Source organism: Rhinopithecus roxellana, chromosome 6 (genome assembly GCF_007565055.1).
Source record: "Rhinopithecus roxellana isolate Shanxi Qingling chromosome 6, ASM756505v1, whole genome shotgun sequence".
Classification (NCBI taxonomy): Eukaryota; Metazoa; Chordata; class Mammalia; order Primates; family Cercopithecidae; genus Rhinopithecus; species Rhinopithecus roxellana.
This window is the reverse complement of record NC_044554.1, coordinates 134,447,887-134,469,078: the sequence shown is the minus strand read 5'-3', so window position 1 is coordinate 134,469,078 and position 21,192 is coordinate 134,447,887. Positions and strand designations below refer to the sequence as shown.

Genomic DNA, 21,192 nt, shown 5'->3' with positions numbered 1-21,192 from the left:
TGGAGTGCAGTGGCATGATCTCAGCTCACTGCAACCTCCGCCTCCCAGGTTCAAGCAATTCTCCTGCCTCAGCCTCCTAAGTAGCTGGGATTACAGGCATGTACCACCACGCCCAGCTAATTTTTGTATTTTTAGTAGAGATGGGGTTTTGCCATGTTGGCAAGGTTGGTCTCGAACTCCAGACCTCAAATGATGCGCCCACTTCGGCCTCCGAAAGTGCTGGGATTACAGGCTTGAGCCACTGTACCCGGCTTTAAAACTTAATTTTTAATGTCAAAGTCCAAAGTTTAAAATTAACAATAATCACTGGGCAAAGATGTAACATTTACACTGTTCATTAAAACGTCAGTATGCGACCTGGTGCAGTGACTCACACCTATAATCCCAGCACTTTGGGAGGCCGAGGCAGGAGAATCACTCAAGCTCAGGAGACCAGGCTGGGCAACATAGGAAGATCCCATTTTTACAAAAAATACATTAGCCAAGTGTGGTGGTACACTTCTGTGGTCCCAGCTATTCAGGAGGCTGAGGTGGGAGGATCACTTGAGCCCAGGAGGTTGAGGCTGCAGTGAGCCATGGTTGCAGCATCGTACTCCTGCCTGGGCAACAGAGACCCTGTTTTTAAAAAACAAAACCAAAAAACTTCATTATGTAATGCACTACAGGTTATTATCTCAATACAACAAAACAGGTTGGCAGAATAGCCACTCCTGCATCTTTCAGAAAACACTGTAGTTTGAGTAAAATGAAATTTGATCTTACCAGGTTTTTTTTTTCCAAGATAAAGTTTCCTAGGATTTCAACTGTATCGTAAGAGAAATACTCTCTCATTGTTTAACATATTTTATAGACAGAAGCAGTAAAATTGCTAAAACCAAATTCAAGCACTACATTTGTTAGAATTTTAATCATGACCAAAAGTTCAGCTAAATACAAATTCACTTATATCACAATCAGTGCATCATCTGCCATCTCAATAACTATCCTCCTACCATTACTTTTTATCCAATTGCTATGCGCCTTATGGTAAAACAAAAATGGCCTTGCCCATTAGTGACACCTCAGACAAGTAAGTATAAAGATCAAAATTCTAGAACCCCATAACAAACTCAATACTTAAGCAAGGCTGGGTGTGGTAGCTCATGCCTGTAAATCCCAGTGCTTTGAGAGGCCAATGCAGGGGTGGAGGGGTAAGGGAGGGTAGAGATTTGCTGTAGCCTAGGAGTTTGAGACCATCCTGGGCAATAAAGAAAAACCTAGCTCTCCTCCCGCAAAAAAATCAATCAATCAATCAGCTAGGTGCAGTGGCTTGCACCTATAGATGCAGCTTCTTGGGAGGCTGAGGCAAGAGGATCATTTGAGCCCAGGAAAGAGAGGTGGCAGTGAGCTATGATGGCGCACTCCAGCCTGGGTGACAGAGCAAGACTCAATCTCAAAACAAACAAACACACCTAAGCAAAGCTATGTGTAGAAACAATATAACTACATTGATTATTTTGATAAATTAGTCTTTAATACTAATTATTCAAATACAGTGAATAGTGATGGAAGTGTAGAGCAAAAATCAGGACACGAAGGCTGATGGATTTAGATGTTTATATGCAGGCTAACAAGCAAGTATATGAATAACTTTTACAACTCAATAATAAAGAGAAATAATCCATTAACAGATTGGAAAAATATCTACTCAGATTATTTGTCCAAGAAGATATACTACAAAAGGTCAATAAACACATGAAAAGATGCTTCATATCATTAGTCATCAGGGAAATGCAAACGAAAACCACAAAAGGATACCACTTTACACTCAGTAGGCTATAATCAAAAAGTCCAATCATACCAAGTGTTTGCATAGAAAATGAAGAGATTAGAACCATCTTACACTGCTGGCAAGAATGTAAGATGGTACAGTCACTTTGGATAACAGTCTGGCAACTTCTCAAAATGTTAAACATAACGTTACTATGTGACTCTGCAGTTGAACTCCTAGAAACATACCCAAGAAAAATGAAAACACATGTTCACACAAGAAATTATACATTAATATACATAGAAGCACTACTACAGCCAAAAAGTGGAAACAACCAAAATGTCCATAAACTGACGAACAGATAAACAACATGTGGTATATTTACGCAGTGGAGTATTACTCAGCAATAAAAAGAATAAAGTCTGGATACAGGCAACAACATTGAAGAACCTTGTAAACACTTTCCTCAGTGAAGGAAGCCAGACACAAAAGACGACATATTATATGACTGCATTTATATGAAATGCCCAGAATAGGGAAATACAGAGAAAGATTAGCAGATGCTTAGGACTAAGTGGGGTGGGATGATGGGGATTCAGTGCGGGGGGAAAGAACAGGAGAGCGATATCAGAAGGGTGCATAATTTGAGGTGATAAAAATATTCTAAAATTAACTGTGGTAGTATGTATTTGTGAATATACTAAAAACCACTGAATTGTACACTTTAAATGGGTGAATTGTATGGTATATAAATTGTATCTCAACGCAGTGTAAGAAAGCCTTATTTATAAGAATGAGACTGAAAACAATTTATACAACTCCAACAAAAGAAATAAATTAGTCTTTTCCAATTATGCAGCCCTTTAAAAAGAATGGCCATAAATGGATCTTTATAAAACACCTGGTAGGGCCTGAGGAGGTGGCTCATACCTGTAATCCCAGCACTTTGGGAGGCAGAGGCAGGCAGGTCATTTGAACTCAGGCGTTCAAGAACAGCCTGGGCAACGTGGCAAAACCCCGTCTCTACAAAAAATACAAAAATTAGCTGGGTGTGGTGGTGCATGCCTGTGGTTCCACCTACTCAGGAGGCTGAGGTAGGAGGATCGCTTGAGCCTCAGAGGCAAAGGTTGTAGTGAGCCAAGATCACACCACTGTACTCCAGCCTGGGTGACAGAGTGAGACTCTATCTCAAAACAAAACAAAACAACCTACCTGGTAGGTTAGGTGTATTAAATGAATTTTCAACTTACAGTATTTTCAACTTATAGTGGGATTATCAGGACCATAACCCTTTATAAGTTGATAAGCCATCTGTAAAATCAAACATTAATGCCCTTCTTATAGAAATTAAATTTTGGCAGTAACCAAATAGTCTCTGGGAGTTTCTCTATAGAAGTGTTTCGATTAATAAATGAAAGAATAATAGAATTGGAAAATGACCTTGTTGCCTCCCTTTATGAAATAATGGAGCTCTCAAATCTATGGCTGCTAATTACAAAAAGAGAAAACCAAGTATGTACTTCCTGACAGAAGTCTGTACTACCATCTATGAAGTATTCTTGCTTAAAGAGAAACAGGGGAGGTGGAGGGGAGGGAGAAAGAAAGTGAATCTGAATATGCCCAAACCTATTGTGGTTCTCAATCTTGGCAGCACAGTAGAATCACCTGGGGAGCTTAAAATACTGACGCCTGGATCCTAACACTAGAAATTCAAATTAGTATGACACATAGCCTGGACGTTAGAATTTTTAAAATTTAAGGTTGAGATCACTACTCTAAATCTAACCACCAATTCACAAGAATCCAGAAGACTGAGGAACATGCACTATACTTCAAGGATGAAGTCAGTCAACCTAAACATGACAGGATAAAAGAGTTTCTTCAACAAATGGGGCGGGGGTGGGAGGGAAGATAAAACAAGAAAGGAATGGGAACATAAAAGTCAAGACACTTAAATCGACTAACTGCAAAATATAAACCTCACCTGGATTCCCCCTACCACCCACCTCTTTTTTTTTTTTTTTTTTGGAAAGAGAGACAGGGTGTTGCTACATTGCCCAAAGTTGTCCTGCCTCAGCTCCCCAAAGTGCTGGGATTACAGGCGTGAGCCACCACGTCCAGTCTATTTAGATCCTAATACAATTTTTCAAATGTGAACCAACTAAGATATTTGAACAGACTTCATGGTTTATGAGAATATTTTATATGTGATGATACTGATTTTTTTTAAACCTATATCTTTTAGAGATACATGCTGAAATAATTTCTAATGTAATTACTTATCTAAGATTTGTTTTAAATTATCTGATAGAGAGAGGTGGGATAGATATAGAGAAAATGAGATTGGCCTTAAGCTGGCAACTGAAGTTAGGGAATAGGTACACAGGGAGATTTATTATACTATTCTCTCTACATTTATAAATGCTTAAAAATTATCCATTTTATAATGTTTTTAAAAATGTGAAACATTGGCCAGGTGTGCTGGCCCACGCCTCTAATCCCAGTGCTTTGGGAGGCCAAGGCAGATGGAGTGCCTGAGCCATTCTCCAATAAAAGTAACCAAAGCTCCTTAGACAAACAGCTATTTCAAGGACTGAAGCAGGAATTCTAGAAGATAATCCTGAAATATCTTGTAGTGCCAGAAAGTACGTACTCAAAAAGGAAAAACCAATCGCAACCAACCAACAAAAAACCACCACACAGAAACACACAATGATGGAGTGACCAAAGGGACACAGGAGCCCCCAACAGCCAAAGCTGGAACATCAGAGCAGCAAAATAGGTGAAGTAGTATTAGACTATAGCCCAGAGTACAAAATAAATGTCCACAAGCCAAATGACTGAATAAACAGGGAAGATTGAGCAGATCTCCATGGAGAGAATTCCAAATAATTTATGTAGATGGTCCACCCTCAAGGAGATAGAGCATAATTCTCCACTCCTTAAGTGTGGGCTGTGCAAAGTATTGGCAGGGAGGGGTGGTGGTGCAAACTACCATATACTATTTCATCCAGGTGATTAAGGTTAACATCAGTGGGCCGGGTGTGGTGGTTCACACCTATAATCCCAGCACTTTGGGAGGCCAAGGCAGGTGGATCACCTGAGGTCAGGAGTTCGAGACCAGCCTGGCCAATATGGTGAAACCCCATCTCTCCTGAAAATACAAAAATTATAAAGGCATGGTGGCAAGCACCTGTAATCCCAGCTACTGGGGAGACTGAGGCAGGAGAATGGCTTGAACCTGGGAGGTGGAGGCTGCAGTGAGCCGAGATCATGTCACCACACTCCTGCCTGGCCACAGAGCAAGACTCCACCTCAAAAAAAAAGAAAAAAGAAAAAGAAAAAAAGAGAGAGAGAGAGAGAAAGAGAGAAAGAAAGAAAGGTTAACATCAACATCAGTGGTAAGTCGTATCGATTGTATGTACCCTTGATATAATGAGAATGACATTTTATCTGAAGTCTTCCTCCTAGAAAGTCCATAAACCCAGTCTAGTAATGGGAAAAACTTGACACAAGTTCCAACTGAGGGTCATTCGACAAAATACCTGATCAATATTCCTGAAAACTGTCAAGATCATCAGTAAGGAGGAGAATTTAAGAAACTGTCGCAATCAGTCAAGAGGAGCCTAAGGAAAAATGACAATGAAACAGTGTCCTAAACAGGATAATGGAACAGATAAAGGATATTAGGTAAGAACTAAGGAAATCTGAGTAACAATATGGAATGTGGTTTATTATAAACCATGAAAAAATAATTTGGTTCTTTAATTGTGACAAATGTGCCATACTCAAGTACGATGTTAAAAACAGAGAAGACTGGGTCTAGGGTGTGTGGGAACTCTACACTATCTGTACTACTTCCCTATAAACCTATGGCTATTCTACAATTTGTTTCAAATTATCTGATTTAAATTATCTGATTTTAAAAAAGGAACAAAGCACTGATAACCTGCTACAGTACACATGAACATTGAGAGCATTATACTAGGCGAAAAAAGCCACTTGGTATGTGAATATCTCTCAATAAAGTTATTATAAACACACACACATACTCACACAATGAGATACTACACACCTATGGCAAGGATGCAGAGCCATTTCAGACTGGCTAAAAATTAAACCACCAAGTGTTGTCAAGGACTGGACCTGCTAGTGAGAACATAAAGTGGCACAACTAGTGTCAAAAGTTTAGAATTTTTTAAAAACATTAAATATATGATCCAGTTATTCCACCCTTGTGTATTTATCTGAGAGAAATGAATATACCAGGAAGAAAAACTTTCTCCTTTATCAACTTAGGTTCAGTAATTGAGGGCCTGCAAATTCAACTGATAATGCACAGATGAACAGGAGAAAAAAACCAAAACTTTTTCATATATGGAAGTACACAAAAGCAGTACTCCAAACAGCTAAAAAAGGGAGTTTACAAACCCAATTAACTGGGGAAAAAGGATATGGGAGGAAAGGCTTCTATGGGAAAATAAATGGATTTCAAGGGGAACAGGAGATACATTTTGTGGTAATGTTTGTTTATGCAGGTAAGAGTGGTCTTCTCCATTTTTTTTTTTTTTTTTCACGCCAAGAACATTCCCCAAGAGGAGGCTGCTAAAAATCCCCTATTCCCAGAAGTTTCTGCCTTTAGTTAAATTAAGGAATTTCTGATTAGGCTTCTTTCTGCATCTGTTGAATCTCAAATGTCTTTAGTTTAAAATAATCTTCATACTATCTCTGGGGGTTACAAGTAGGTCCTCACAAAAAGCAAACATCCATATAGAGACCTACACATAAATGTTCATAGCATCTTTACTTGTAGTAAAAACTGGAAACAGCCCAAATGTTCATCAACAGGTAAACAAGTAAATTGTGGTATATCTATACAACAAACCACTATTCAGCTATGAAAGGGAATGAATGAGCTATTGACTCGCGCATCATAGGTAAATCTTGATGGTTTCACATGTGTATATGTATGCCAAAACATATCAAAATGTTCACTTTAAAGATGTGTTTATGTCCATCATACCTCAATAAAGCTGTTTTTTAAAAAATACCTACTAATTCAACGACTTAAGTTGTTACAAATCAGAACAAAAGTGAGAATTATTCCTTTTTTTTTTTTGAGATAGAGTCTCACTCTGTCACCTAGGCTGGAGTGCAGTGGCACTATCTTGGCACACCGCAACCTCCACCCCCCAGGTTCAAGTGATTCTCCTGCCTCAGCCTCCTGAGTAGCTGGGATTACAGGCACACGACACTACATCGCCTAATTTTTGTATTTTTTACTAGAGAAGGGGTTTCACCATATTGGCCAGGCTGGTCTCAAACTCCTGACCTGGTGATCCACCTGCCTCGGCCTCCCAAAGTGCTGGGATTTACAGGGGTGAACCACCACACCCGGCTTACTCCCAATGTTTAATGTGTGAAAAGGCTTAAGGTTCAAGTGAGAAAAACAAAAGCAGGAAATTACATGCAATATATTCAGTACTTTTTTTTTTTTTTTAATTACAAGACTACACAGATGGGAAAAAGAAATTGGATGATAAATCTTTAATCAACACATTGTAACTGTTTGCCCAAAAAGTGTGAAGAATATCAGACATATACAGTTGGAAAAAAGAAGCCATGAATAGAACTGAGAGTCAAAAATAAATAGGCTGGGTGTGGTAGCTCATGATCATAATACCAGCACTTTGGGAGACCAAGTCAGGAGGATCCCTTGAGGCCAAGAGTTCAAGACCAGCCTGGGCAACATAGCGAGATCCCTTGTATTAAAAAAAAAAAATTTAGCTGGGCATGGTGGTATGCACCTGGGAGACTGAAGCAGGAAGATCACTTGAGCCTGGGAGGTCAAGGCTGCAGTGAGCCGTGATTGAGCCAGTACACTCCAGCCTGGGCAACACAGTGAGACCCTGTCTCTAAAATACACACATACCCACATACACACCCCTTTGACTACTGGTCAAAGATAGGCAAATATGCCAAGTGAAATGACGATGCTAGTTTTTGCAGACAAAATTGGCTAATATTTTGAATTATGTTAGCGTGAAGCATGCTGGGGAGGATATGGAAAAACAATGTCTTGTCCATTAGTGGGGGAAAGTATAAAGAAGCGCAGAATTTCTATAAAAGTTTCGGTAGTATCAAATAGCCTAAAAATTCACTCTGATCTAATTCAATTTGTGTGTATACCTGCATAGAAGTATGAAAGGTAATATGCCAAGACATTTTTGAACTTTACTTTCCAAATTTTATTCAACGAGCCTGTATTACTTATAATGGGGAAGAAGTATATTTAAGTCATTCTTTAACAGAGACTTCTGAAAAAAAAAATCAGTTTGAAACCAAAATACCAACTAAACAAGAGTAGATCTGTCCCTTCACTGACCAAGACAAGAAGACAGATGAAGCCACTGAGCTACAGGGAAGCAAAGAGTGCCGCTAGATTGGGGTAAACCACCACAGCTCTGTTAGGGGTAGCTGGTGGGAAGATTCAGACAGCAGGGCAACCCCACTCCAGGACCTCCCACTTGTGCACATGAATGAAATCCCTCACATGCCAGTTAGAATTAAATACAAAACCCATAACAGCACAACCACCTTTACCCCCTTTCCTCCCTCTTCATAGCTTATGTATAGGCAGTACAGGAATGCCAAGGCCACAACTCTACAGCACAAAACTTTCACTTTTGAAAAGACAGCCAAAAACTTCACAGTTGTTTCTGTCACCTTGGATTTGTTGTTGCTTTTTTTTTTTTTTTTTTTTTTTTTTTTGAGACGGAGTCTCGCTCTGTTGCCCAGGCTGGAGTGCAGTGGCATGATCTCAGCTCACTGCAATGTCCGCCTCCTGGGTTCAAGCAATTATCTTGCCTCAGCCTCCCAAGTGGCTGGGATCACAGGCACCCACCACCACGCCAGCTAATTTTTTGTATTTTTAGTACAGACGGGGTTTAGCCATGTTAGCCAGGGTAGTCTTGAACTCCTGACCTCAAGTGATCAGCCCACCTTGGCCTCCCAAAGTGCTGGGGTTATAGGCATGAGCCACTGTGTCCGGCTTTTTTTTTTTTTTTTTTTTTTTAAGAGAGATTCTTACTCTGTCACCCAGGCTGGAGTGCAGTGGCATGATCTTGGCTCACTGCAACCTCCACCCCCCGGGTTCAAGCGATTCTTGTGCCTCAGCCTCCTGAGTAGCTGGGATTACAGGTGTGTGCCACTACATCCAGCTAATTTTTATATTTTTAGTACAGACAGGGTTTAGCCACATTTGCTAGCCTGGACTCGAATTCCTGACCTCAAATGATGTGCCTGCCTCGGCCTCCCAAAGTGCTGGGATTACAGGCATGAGCCACTGTGCCCAGCCTTGTCACTGCCTTTTCAAATCTCAGTTGTATGGTCTGACATAGCCGTAACCCATCCATGGCACTCTCACTTTTCAGGGGTGCAAGGACAGCTTTAATAGCTGTAATGGGTTTAGACACTCAGACTTTCTGATCTATTCCTGGAAGCCAGTGCTGATTAATTTTTAACTTCTTTGGAACTGAGCCCCAAACAAAACATGAAACTGGGACTTATATTACAATGACTAAGGTACTACTACAGACATCTACTTAGAATCAAGTATCACCAAAGAAAGGCAGAATAACCTGAGAAATGTTTCATCCAAAAGATTGCAAATGAAAAAGTTTTAAAATGATAAAAAGCACTGACCATTGTCTGTAGACAGACCCAGTACACACCCTAGTTGAATAAATTGTATCACAGAAGGTAGAACGGCAAGATCAAAATGAGTAAGAACTTGAGGCAAGGGGAAGGAATGTTTCTGTTTTTACAAGTGAATGTTTATGAACCACCACTTTTAGTCCTTATTCTTCAATGCATTTAGTTCAAGAAACAATAAGTAAATTGCTAAGCATCTGAAACAAAATGAAAAATTGAACAACCCAGCAAGTCTCATTAATAGCTCTTCTAGAATATTAATGACATAAAAGATAATGCACCCAGATTAAAATGCACAATACTGGTGTCACCTGCTACACACCCTAACCAACACAGCTAACCTACAGAAATTATTTAAGGTTAAGTAGTAAAGAAGGAAGAGACTGCTCTTCTCTACATTCATGAATGCTGTAAACTGATGGCCAATACTGCCCACAGTATGGCAGATGTGGCCAAAATGACGGCAGAACCATCAGTCCCTTCCTCACCAACCCTGATGAACCAAGACTTCCTCAAGCTTAGCTAAGCCTCAAATGAGAAAGGCAACACTTTCTGCAAACATGTCAGAGTGCTGGATAGCACAAAGGCTGAGTTCAAGAAAAGGCTGATTCAGTAAGTAGTGCTGTCACAGATAGAAAACCATTTGGAGAAAAAAAAAAAGACAAGGGCAGTTAATCATCCCATATATCAACAAAAATATACAACTATTAATGATAGTTACCCTCTGAATGGTAGGATTTTAAGTCCTTTTTTCTGTTTTCTAAAGTGAACACAAACATCTTTTTTTTTTTGGAGACAGGGTCTTGTTGCTCTGTCACTCAGGCCACAGTATGGTGGCATGATTACAGCTCACTGCAGCCTCAATCTCCCAGGCTCAAGGGATCCTCCACCTCAGCCTCCCAAGTAGCTGGGACTACAGACGTGGGCCACCACATCTGGCAAATTATTGTCCATTTTTAAAGAGATGGGTTTTTTTTTTATTATGTTGCCCAGGCTGATCTTGAACGCTTGGGCTCAAGAAATCCTCCCACCTTGGCCTCCCAAAGTGCTGTGATTACAGGCATGAGCCACTGTGCCTGGCCAAAAACATTTCTAATTTTAAAAAATTAAAGTGAGTGGCATATAACTCCCAGTTGCTATAAGATAGCCACTGGTCAATTTCTTAGGAGTTCCTAGAGGACACTCTGATATCTGACTTCCTTAGGGGACACTCAGCAAAGTCTCATTAGCTTCCTTGGAATTAACCCACCTTTGCTTCTGTGATACAAGAGAACTTGCTTTCATCCAACTCAAGATGTCTTCTGCCTGCTGGAGTGGCCTTCCAGAAGGACCCTTTCCCTGCAGAACTGTGATCGCCTCACCAGTGATCACTCAGAATGGTCCTTCACACTAGTACCAGGCAATGTGGTTAAATCAGACACCTCATTCACAAAAGCCTCCCTCCCACACATACCTTGTAACATGTAAATCAATAATAAGTTATTATTAACAACTAAAAGCTAGTTCAATTGTAACCGATGATCATCTCATGCCTAAGGAATATGGGCATGTGATCTTCTATTCACTGAACAAATGTCAACAAATGTCAAGGACAGCTAAGATTCCACCCTGCAATAAGCACAGTTTAGACCTGTAGCGAGGACTATGTTCAGTTCTGAACCCTACTCTAAGGGACACAGAAACTGTGCCCCCAAAGGGAAACAGGCTGAGAGGGGCCAGTGGAGGGGAATCTGGGAGGGACAGACGAGTGGTCTGGAGAGTTTCTCAGACAGACAATGGACGATTTGAATGTGCTCTCTTCACACATTGGGAGAATTTTTATATTTTCAAAAGAGCTAAAACAAACATGGAGGTGGAAATGAACAGGCTCTCAAAAGATCATCTAGCCCGAGAGGGCCAATCACGTTCATTTTGCATGCCAGCTGCAAACAACTGGTTGTGATGATCCACAGCCTGTGTGAGAAGGATTCTGTGGCCTAATCTAGGATCAGTGAGAAGAGTCTCTCCTTGAGAGTCCCTCCTGCTGTGGAAGGAAGGAGGCTGAACAAGTACCGTGAATTCCCAGCAGTGACCTTCGCCAGTGGCCTGGATACTGAAGAGGCCAGTACTGAAGAGTTATTAAGGGGTACACAATCCACACATGCTTTCAAGACTTTCTGATAAGGCAAATAAACAATAATTCCTACAGTGTGTATGCCATAATCTTTCAGATAGGTATATGGGTTGTGTGATTTTTAAAAAATTTATCAGTGTTAAAGGTTTCTAAAGGTAATCTAGTTCACACAAGGTCTTCCAGCTACAGACACACCTGCATGACTTAAAAAATCCCATTTTATCCCAAAATGATAAAGCTATTTATAATCAACAAGACTTTTTAAAATATCCACTTTGGGAGGCCAATGCAAGCAGACTGCATGAGCCCAGGAGTTGGAGACCAGCCTGAACAACATGGCGAAACCCTGTCTCTATAAAAAATACAAAATTTAGCTAGGTGTGGTGGTGCGTACCTGTAGTCCCAGCTACTTAGGAAGCTGAGGTAGCAGAGTCGCTTGAGCCTGGATGGTCGAGGCTGCAGTGAGCTGTGATCATGCCACTGCACTCCAGCCTCGGTGACAGAGGGAGACCCTGTCTCCCCTGCCTCTACCCTCCCCAAAAACAACAACAACAAACCATGAGAGAAAAAGCCAGGAAAAATTAAGATTGAAAATAAATTGATATGAAGTTAGTGGTGAAGTTAAATATTCTAAAAATAAATAGTAGAGGTGACCCTTAAACTCAGTAGAAGACAACACCAAGGCAAACGCGGTCAGTGAGAAATTATGCAGGCTCCATCATGCGCTACAAAGCTGTCTCTAGTAGCCAAAGGGAGCATATAAGCAAAGATCCTCTTTTTAAACATTAATTAAACAGCATGTCAGAATAAAATTCCTACCATACAGAAACAAAGCTGTGACAAAAGAAAGGTTTGCTCGTGTTTAGTTAAGCAAGAAAGAAATTAACATGATGAAGTCATGTCTTTCATGGGAAAGATATCATGTAAATTATCTGAAGTCAGAAATATTTGTTCAGCTGGGCAACTTCAAGCAGTGGTAAACAATACTGGATACTGCAAGTGCACAGAACATGCTCAGAATTGATGGGCATCAGATTTGCTGAGAAAGGAGAACATGAAGTAATGATGGGTGTAAGCTCAGAGGAGCTTAGCATTAATCCACCCTAATGAGGCTGGCATCTAGGGGCACAGCCTGCTCAATTTCACAGCCATAAGGAGCATCCCTCACTGATGCTTCTGACTTCTTTGTGACTCATTTTTTCAACACTAAATGTCTGAGGTTTTCCTTAACATTTTTTTAATACGAAACTGAACTTCCCCCAAAGGAGAAAGCTGAATATTATGATCAACTACTATTAGAAAGCCTAACCGAAACAACCTGAACTATTTAAAACAAGTAACCAGATCAAGATAAAACACCTGCAATATACTTTCCAAAACATCTGATCCCTGCTAGTGAAGGGATCATAGCTGGCACCAAGATTTCCATTTGCCACCACCAAAAAATAAAAAATAACATAAACAAAAAACAAAAACATTTTTTAAGAACTTCAGTGATTTCTGCATCAATAAAACTCAATGACCTGGGGCCAAGTGTAGTGGTTAATGCCTACAATCCTAGCACTTTGGGAGGCTGAGGCAGGAAGATAGCTTGAGCCCAGGAATTTGAGACCACCCTGGGCAATATGGCGAGACCCCATCTCTACCCCCCAAAAAAGAAAAAAATAATTAACTGAAAAACCAACAGGCCGGGCACAGTGACTCACGCCTATAATCCTAGCACTTTGGTAGGCTGCGGCGGATGAATCACTTGAGGTCAGGAGTTCGTGACCCGCCTGGCCATAGTGGTGAAACCCTGTCTCTACTGAAAATACAATAATTAGCTGGGCGTGGTGGCAGGTGCCTGTAATCCCAGCTACTCGGGGGACTAAGGCAGGAGAACGGCTTGAACCTGGGAGGCAGAGGCTGCAGTGAGCGGAGATCACGCCTCTGCACTCCAGCCTGGGTGACAGAGCGAGACTCCATCTCAAAATAAATAAATAAATAAATAACAAAAAATACAAACCTCAGTGACCTGAGACAACAAATTTATATCCTATTTTCTTATACCCACCCCCTCACCCCACCCCTACACAAAAAAATCCAGTGAGTTATTTTTTTAAACCGAATAACCCATTACAGAGTTGAAAAAATTCCCAACCAATACACGTTCAGTGAGTGAATACTGACCAGCAAGTCCACACCAGCCATTGTTCTGGGTCTTTGATAACATGGGAGGACACAGCCCTACCCACCTTAGCTCTGATGTGGGAAATAAACACAAGTCAGAAGACAATTAAATATAAAGTGCTTGCTTGGGGATAGGGGGGCAGGGAGGGGTACACACTTATAGTCCCGGCACTTTGGGAGGCAAAGGAGGGAGGATTGCTTCAGCTCAGGAAATTGATGCAGCAGTGAGCTATGATCTCACCACTGCACTGGGCAACAGAGAAGACTCTTGAGTTTTAAAATATGTCTTTACACACACACACACACACACACACACACACACAAAATGCTAAGTCAAATAATGAAATCACCCAAAATAGCTGGAATTACTGGCAGATGGCGTAGCAATAAACCTAGTTTTCTGAAGAAAAAAACACATACATGAGAGAATGCAAGCCTACATGCTAAGTGCTACCATAGTGTTAGGTATGGGAGAAACACAGGAGAGATGTCTAATCCAAGAGTGGCAGGAATGACGTCTAAACTGAGGGCTAAATAATAGGTGAGAATCAAGAAAGATGGAAAGGATCCAGAACAAAATAAGACTGTTGGGGGGGGAAAAAAAGAGAGAGCAAATGGATTCTTGGCAAAGAAAATGTATGCAAAAAGCCCTGAAGCTAAGAGAAGGATGGAGTTGAGGAAGTAAAGTACTTCACAGTACTGGAGCACACAGCATGTGAATTTCAGCCAAAGGACAAATGCCTCCAAGAAAAGTCAATTCACAGTGCAGCAGGGCAAGGGACTTGTCTTATTTGCTGGTTCTCACACTGACCCTGAAAGGACTTTTTTTTGTTAATCCCATTTTCACAGATGGGAAAGGGACTCTGTATGATTGTCACTTTTACCCAAAGTCTCATAGCCAGAAGAAGTTGCCCTCAAAGTCTCTACCCCATCTTTCCATTCGACCATTCTGGGGCTTGAGGTTCAGACCCAGAAACCCCATACCTCTGCCTTAGAGTTTAATGAAAAGTGTGTCTCCAGGTTTATGTGGAGAATAACCAAGACCTCGGAAACATTTAGTGAAAACCAGAGCTAGGAGGAATCTGTTTTTTTTGCGAGTCCAGAGAAGCAGACTTGGATAAGACATCAAAGTTGTCTTGTGCAGCAGATTCTCCTCCAGCACATAGTAGGCACTATGATAAATTCAAAAAGGCTTCTAAGAAGAGGCAGAAGCAAGGACAGGGAAGGAGCTCAGCTCCACAGCTCAGGGAGGGTGACAGAATGGCCTAAGGCCCAGGAGAGCACTGTGTTGTCAACTGCCAGGGTCAAGCCTGAGACAGGAGCTATGAACTAGCACCGTCTGGGCTCTGATGTTGCACTGCTGCCATTTCCTCTCAGGTCTCAAAGGCACCAGCTACTAACTGGCCTTACACCAATACATGCCTCCTTCTATCTTGTCATCTCATAATAGGAATGCTGCATCCCCTATGTGAAATGACAAAATGTATTCTGCATAGAAATCCCTCTAGGTACTGAAGAACTTTATCTTAATGTATTTCACCACTGGGTATTTATAGTCCCCACTCTCAAGGTTGTGGTCCTATTACCATTTATTTGACACTTGAGTGCTGACTACACTGGTGGTAAATTGAATAATGGTCCCAAATATATCTACCTCCTAATGCTTTAAATCTATGAATGGTACCTTATATGGCAAAAGGGACTTTGCAGGTATAATTAAGTATCTTGAGGTGGAGATATTATATGGGATTACCTGGGTGAGCCTGATGTAATCATGGATCCTTGCAAAAGGGGCAAGAGAGGAGGGAAAGTCAGAGAGAAGGCAATATGAGGACAGAAGCAGAGGCTGAAGTGGTATACTTTGAAAGAGGAAACCATGAAAGCCAAGGACCACAGCCAGGCACTAGAACCTGGGAAAGGCAAGCAAACGGATTCTCCCCTAAGACTTCCAGAGGGAGCCAGTTCTCATGACAACCTTGACTTTAACCCACTGAGACTGATTTCAGACTCCTGGCTGCTAAAACAAAAATTAATTTCTGCTGCTTTAAACCACCAAGTTTGTGATTGTTACAGCAGCATAGGAAACTAATATACCTATTCTTATTTTATGTTAGCATGTAAATTTTCTATACCACCAGTCATATTAAATTGCTCTAAAAGAATTTACCTCTCCTCCACCTAAAAAAAGTGAAGCAATATTGATCAATAAAACAAAAGCAGAATGTTGACTATTATTAAGGTCGGTAGATGGAGGTTCAGTATACTATTTTCTCAATGTGTTTAAAAAGTCACTTTAAAATTCCTAAGGAAGGAATCACATTTCTACACCATCTCCCACTGAGCCGTATGAGCCAGTTTTTTTGTCCCCCAACATTGGAACAAGTTGTTATGTCTTTAGTTCAATGCCACACCAGGTCCTTGGTTAGTAGATAAGGGACACATGGTATAAAAAGTGTGCATCCTTAAACATGTTTTCTAAACATGTTTTCTAAGAGGCACACAGGAGCTGAGCAACTAAACATTTGTGTTTCCCATATCTTGTTTCTCCAGGATAGTAAATCATGTATTAAAACAGTTCTCCAAAGTATTATATTACTTTTTGCTGATCACAAATAGGCAAATGCATCTAACATGATCTGATTTCTAATGCAATTCAACTCTGTGAAAGTCTAAAACAAAATATTAGGTTGGTACAAAAGTAAATGGAGTTTTTGCCATTAAAAGTAGTATCTCTAAGCTATATAATAAGCGGGTGGTTTTGGACTGAGAGAGCCACAGCTGACCTTGTCCTGCTCCTCCAGGGTAACATTTTGAGGACAATGCTATCAGAGGTTCTTCATAGCTTAAGTACTGTCTGCCACACCAACACTGCAACCAAAAGGGGCCATTCTAAGGCTGACCCAGCCTCAGAAAGCAAGGCACGTGATAAGATCACATCCTTCAATCTAATCTGGCTGTACTTGTTACACCCACTGAAAATTAAGAAATACCTAGATGCCCGAGAATTTCCATTTCACACAAGAACAACTTCAAAAGCCACCTCATGACTGAGCACGGATCCAACCATAAATACTTACACAAGCACGCACCAAAGCCAACCATATGCATCGCAGCATAATGACTGTGTGTAAAATGAGTCAGCTGGAGGAGCAGAAGTATTTAAGATGCTGTCAAAACCCTACTTTTTTGAGATGGAGCCTCACTCTGTTGCCTAGGCTGGAGTGCAGAGGCACAATCTTGGCCCACTGCAATATCTGCCTCCCGGGTTCAAGTAATTCACATGCCTCAGCCTCCCGAGTAGCTGAGATTACAAGCATGTGCTACCACACAAGGCTAACTGTTGTATTTTTAGTAGAGACAGGGGTTTCACCATGTTGCCCAGGTTGGTCTCAAACTCCTGACCTCAAGTGACCCGCCTGCCTCCGCCTCCCAAAGTGCTGGAATTACAGGTGTGAGCTACCATGCCCAGCCCAAAACCCTGATTATTAAACCATGATTGAAGAAATTGTCTCCCTTTAAAAATTGTAACTTTTCTGCTGCTACAGAGTAACCAAAAGTAAGGACACCAATTATATTTAAGATTCAGTCACTGTGGCCAAGTAGTAGGACCCCTTCCCAGCAGTACTTGCCTTCACACAGACCCACCAGAGAAACAGTTGCAGGGCCCCTGCTGAGGGGTTTCACCAACAGCATCACCAGCATGAACTGCCAGGAGTTTGATAATCCAGAACCCTTCCTGCCTTGTTATAGGAATTGTCTTCCATCATTCAAACTCACAGTACAAAAAATACAGCAGGAAGTCTTCTGAAATTAAGGTTTGAAAAGTCACTGCTATGCCGGGCGCAGTGGCTCACGCCTGTAATTTCACCACTTTGGGAGGCCAAGGCAGGTGGATCACCTGAGGTCAGGAGTTCAAGACTAGCCTGGCCATCAAGGTGAAACCCTGTCTCTACTGAAACTACAGAAATTAGCTGGGTGTGGTGGCAGGCACCTGTAATCCCAGCTACTCGAGAGGCTGAGGCAGGAGAATCGCTTGAACCCGGGAGGTAAAGGTTGCAGTGACCAAGACTGCACCACTGCACTCCAGTCTGGGTGACAGAACAAGACTCATCTCCAAAAAAGTCACTGCTTCCCTAGCGGCTGGCATGAAGCAAAATGCAGTTTAGGCTGGGCACGGCAGCTGAAGCCTGTAAAGCCTGTAATCCCAGCAATTTGGTTGGTTGAGACGGGTGGATCATCTGAGGTCTTGAGGTCAGCAATTCAAGACCAGCCTGGCCAACATGGCAAAACCCCATCTCTACTAAAATTACGAAAATTAGCCAGGCATGGGGGTGCGTGCCTGAAGTCCCAGCTACTCGGGAGGCTGAGGCAGGAGAATCGCTTGAACCCAGGAGGTAGAGGCTGCAACGAGCTGAGATTGCGCCACTGCGCTCCAGCCTGGGTGAAAGAACAAGACTGTCTCAAAAAAAAAAAAAGGGAAAAAAGAAAAATGCAGTCTAAGTCCAAAACCACCTGCTTAATACATAGCTCAGAGATATTTTTAGACTTTTAGAGTTAAGTTGTATTACAAAGCAGATCATCTAAGATGGATTTACCTATATGTGATTAGCAAAAGTAACATATACCTTGCAGAACTTCTGCACGTTTTTACTGCATGACTTCCTATCCATAAGTATATAAAGCTAAGAAGAAATAAACAACTTGAGTTATGCCTGCTAAACTACTTTGCAAATTTCTATCATGGATAAAAAGGGACTGCTGATGGTAAAGGCAGTCTTAAGTTCATTTCTATCATTAAATGATAGTTTTTATAGAAAGTGATACTTGTGCAAAACAAAGGAGGTGATGGGAGTAAAACATTTGAGCTTTTGGCCAAGAAGAGGGGAACTTACACCTTCCATGGGAAAGTATTTTAGGAACATACCGTCATTTTGGGTGACTGAGGGGAGAGAAAGCAGAGTGAGATGAAGATAGAGACCACATCATGACAAGACAAACTTACAAGTGGAGATCGAGCATTTACAAATTTTTATAGCAGACTGACAATAATTTTATGTCTGTTGAATCTGATAATAAAAATCAGCTTGTCTGTTGGCTGACATTAAAATTTCATTGTAATAATTTATTTTCACTGTATTTTACAAAGAAGTCAGTGATCAATTAGAAATTTAAAAATAACTGGTCGGCCGGGCGCGGTGGCTCAAGCCTGTAATCCCAGCACTTTGGGAGGCCGAGACGGGCGGATCACAAGGTCAGGAGATCGAGACCATCCTGGCTAACACAGTGAAACCCCGTCTCTACTAAAAATACAAAAACTAGCCGGGCGAGGTGGCGGGCTCCTGTAGTCCCAGCTACTCGGGAGGCTGAGGCAGGAGAATGGCGTAAACCCGAGAGGCGGAGCTTGCAGTGAGCTGAGATCCGGCCACTGCACTCCAGCCCCGGCGACAGAGCGAGACTCCGCCTCAAAAAAAAAAAAAAAAAAAAAAAAAAACTGGTCATTCAACACAGTTGAGGAACGAATGATTTAGAAAAGTAATTCTTTTTTTTTTTGAGACGGAGTCTCGCTCTGCCGCCCAGGCTGGAGTGCAGTGGCCGGATCTCAGCTCACTGCAAGCTCCGCCTCCCGGGTTCACGCCATTCTCCTGCCTCAGCCTCCCAAGTAGCTGGGACTACAGGCGCCCGCCACGTCGCCCGGCTAGTTTTTTGTATTTTTAGTAGAGACGGGGTTTCACCATGTTAGCCAGGATGGTCTTGATCTCCTGACCTCGTGATCCGCCCGGCTCGGCCTCCCAAAGTGCTGGGATTACAGGCTTGAGCCACCGCGCCCGGCCTAGAAAAGTAATTCTTAATGGAGAAACCTTCACCCCTTAAGGAAGTGGTTTTAGAAATCTGTGGATCTTTTGGGGTTAGGAAAAGGGTCCTTTACTAATATTTGAGAGCCACAGACCAGGTATGTCACACATCCTGAGGTGTGCAGTACAGCTTCACACAATAAAGAGAAGTGGCCTCATGTCCTGCACAGCCTTTGAAGGTCTTTGATATTCAGATACAGAGGAAACCCATTTATCTGTCCCTATAACCTGACAAAATATTTATTGCTCAGTTTTCATATATACTGTATCTTCCAAAACTGTATCATGTAAATCAAGATACTATTATATTTTGGTCTGCTCATCACTGTAGAAAACCGCTAAACCGAGAGCACACAACTTTGCATTGCCTGCATATTACTCCTGTCTCAACACCAGTATTGGTCCACTGAGGATTATTCTACATATGGTACAAGCACTTGGTCATTTCATTATAACTAAACTCTGATCATGCCTAAGTATTTATGTACTAAACTTTTTTTGTATAAATAATTTTTATGTCACCTTTCTGGTATTACTAGGACATTATATTGATTTTTAAATTATATACATATATAAGTGGGTTATATATTCTGTGAATTTCACTTAGAATTGTAATTGGGACATTACATAGGAGGAAATTATAGATCTCAATAAAAACACTGATGAAATAGGTGCTAAGTCATAAATGTGTAGGTGAACTTGCAGAAGATATTAGAAGTCACCCTTATTTCCACGTTTGAGATGACAGAAGTATATACAGCTTAGATACAGTAGCAGGTAAAAAAGGAGGTTCTGCCTAGCTTAAATCCCAATTTAGCCAATGGTAGCTGCAAGACCTTGGCAAGTTTTTCCATTTCCCAATTACTTTTTTTTGTTTGTTTTTAAAAATAAGAATAGCCCTATTCCCTTCCTATATCTAGGGTTGGTTCTAAGAATATAAAAAGAACGAGAATCCATCTAGAGAGGTACTTGGCCAGGCACGGTGGCTTACGACTATAATCCCAACACTTTGGGAGGTCAAGGCAGGAGGATCACTTAAGCCCAGGAGTTTGAGACCAGCCTGGGCAAGACCCCGTTTGTTTAAAAAAAAAAAAAAAAAAAAAAAAATTTTTTTTTTTTTTGTTAAATTAATGGAGCATGGTGACGTATGTGCCTGTTGTCCTAGCAACTCGGGAGGCTGAGGCAGCAGGATTGCTTGAGCCCAGGAGGAGTTTAAGGCTGCAGTGAGTAGTGATCGTGCCACCTCACTCCAGCCTCGGTGACAGTCTCGAAAAAAATCAAATGGAAAAAAAAAGAGGTTCACATATTGCTCTGCTCATAATCAGCACAACCCACATGTGTGATATTAAGTTAATCTAAAATGCAAAGGCAGAGTACTAAAGAGAAGGAAATGAGCTAAGAATATGACAGTAGGCATAAAAATGAGTGAAAGATAGACAAATCAAATGTAGGTCTTCTTTTAAAAAGGAATCTGAAATATCAGTCATTACCATTAGCCAGAGTAAGCTAATTAAACAATTTCAATTTTTGTATATATACCTGGACACATGTGAGAGTCTAGGGGTAGTGGATACAAAACAAGAAAAAAAATCTAG

At 41.3% G+C, this 21,192-nt stretch overlaps 1 protein-coding gene and 1 non-coding gene across 2 annotated transcripts in view; one reads left to right on the top strand and one right to left on the bottom strand.

The window, feature by feature from the left end:
- Positions 1 to 21,192, bottom strand: part of IGF2BP3 (insulin like growth factor 2 mRNA binding protein 3) — a 153,884-nt gene that overhangs the window by 66,083 nt on the left and 66,609 nt on the right. The gene's annotated exons all lie outside the window — the stretch shown is intronic.
- Positions 14,081 to 14,151, top strand: LOC115898490. The gene has a single exon (XR_004058217.1). It is a non-coding gene; the product is annotated as a small nucleolar RNA SNORD65 (small nucleolar RNA).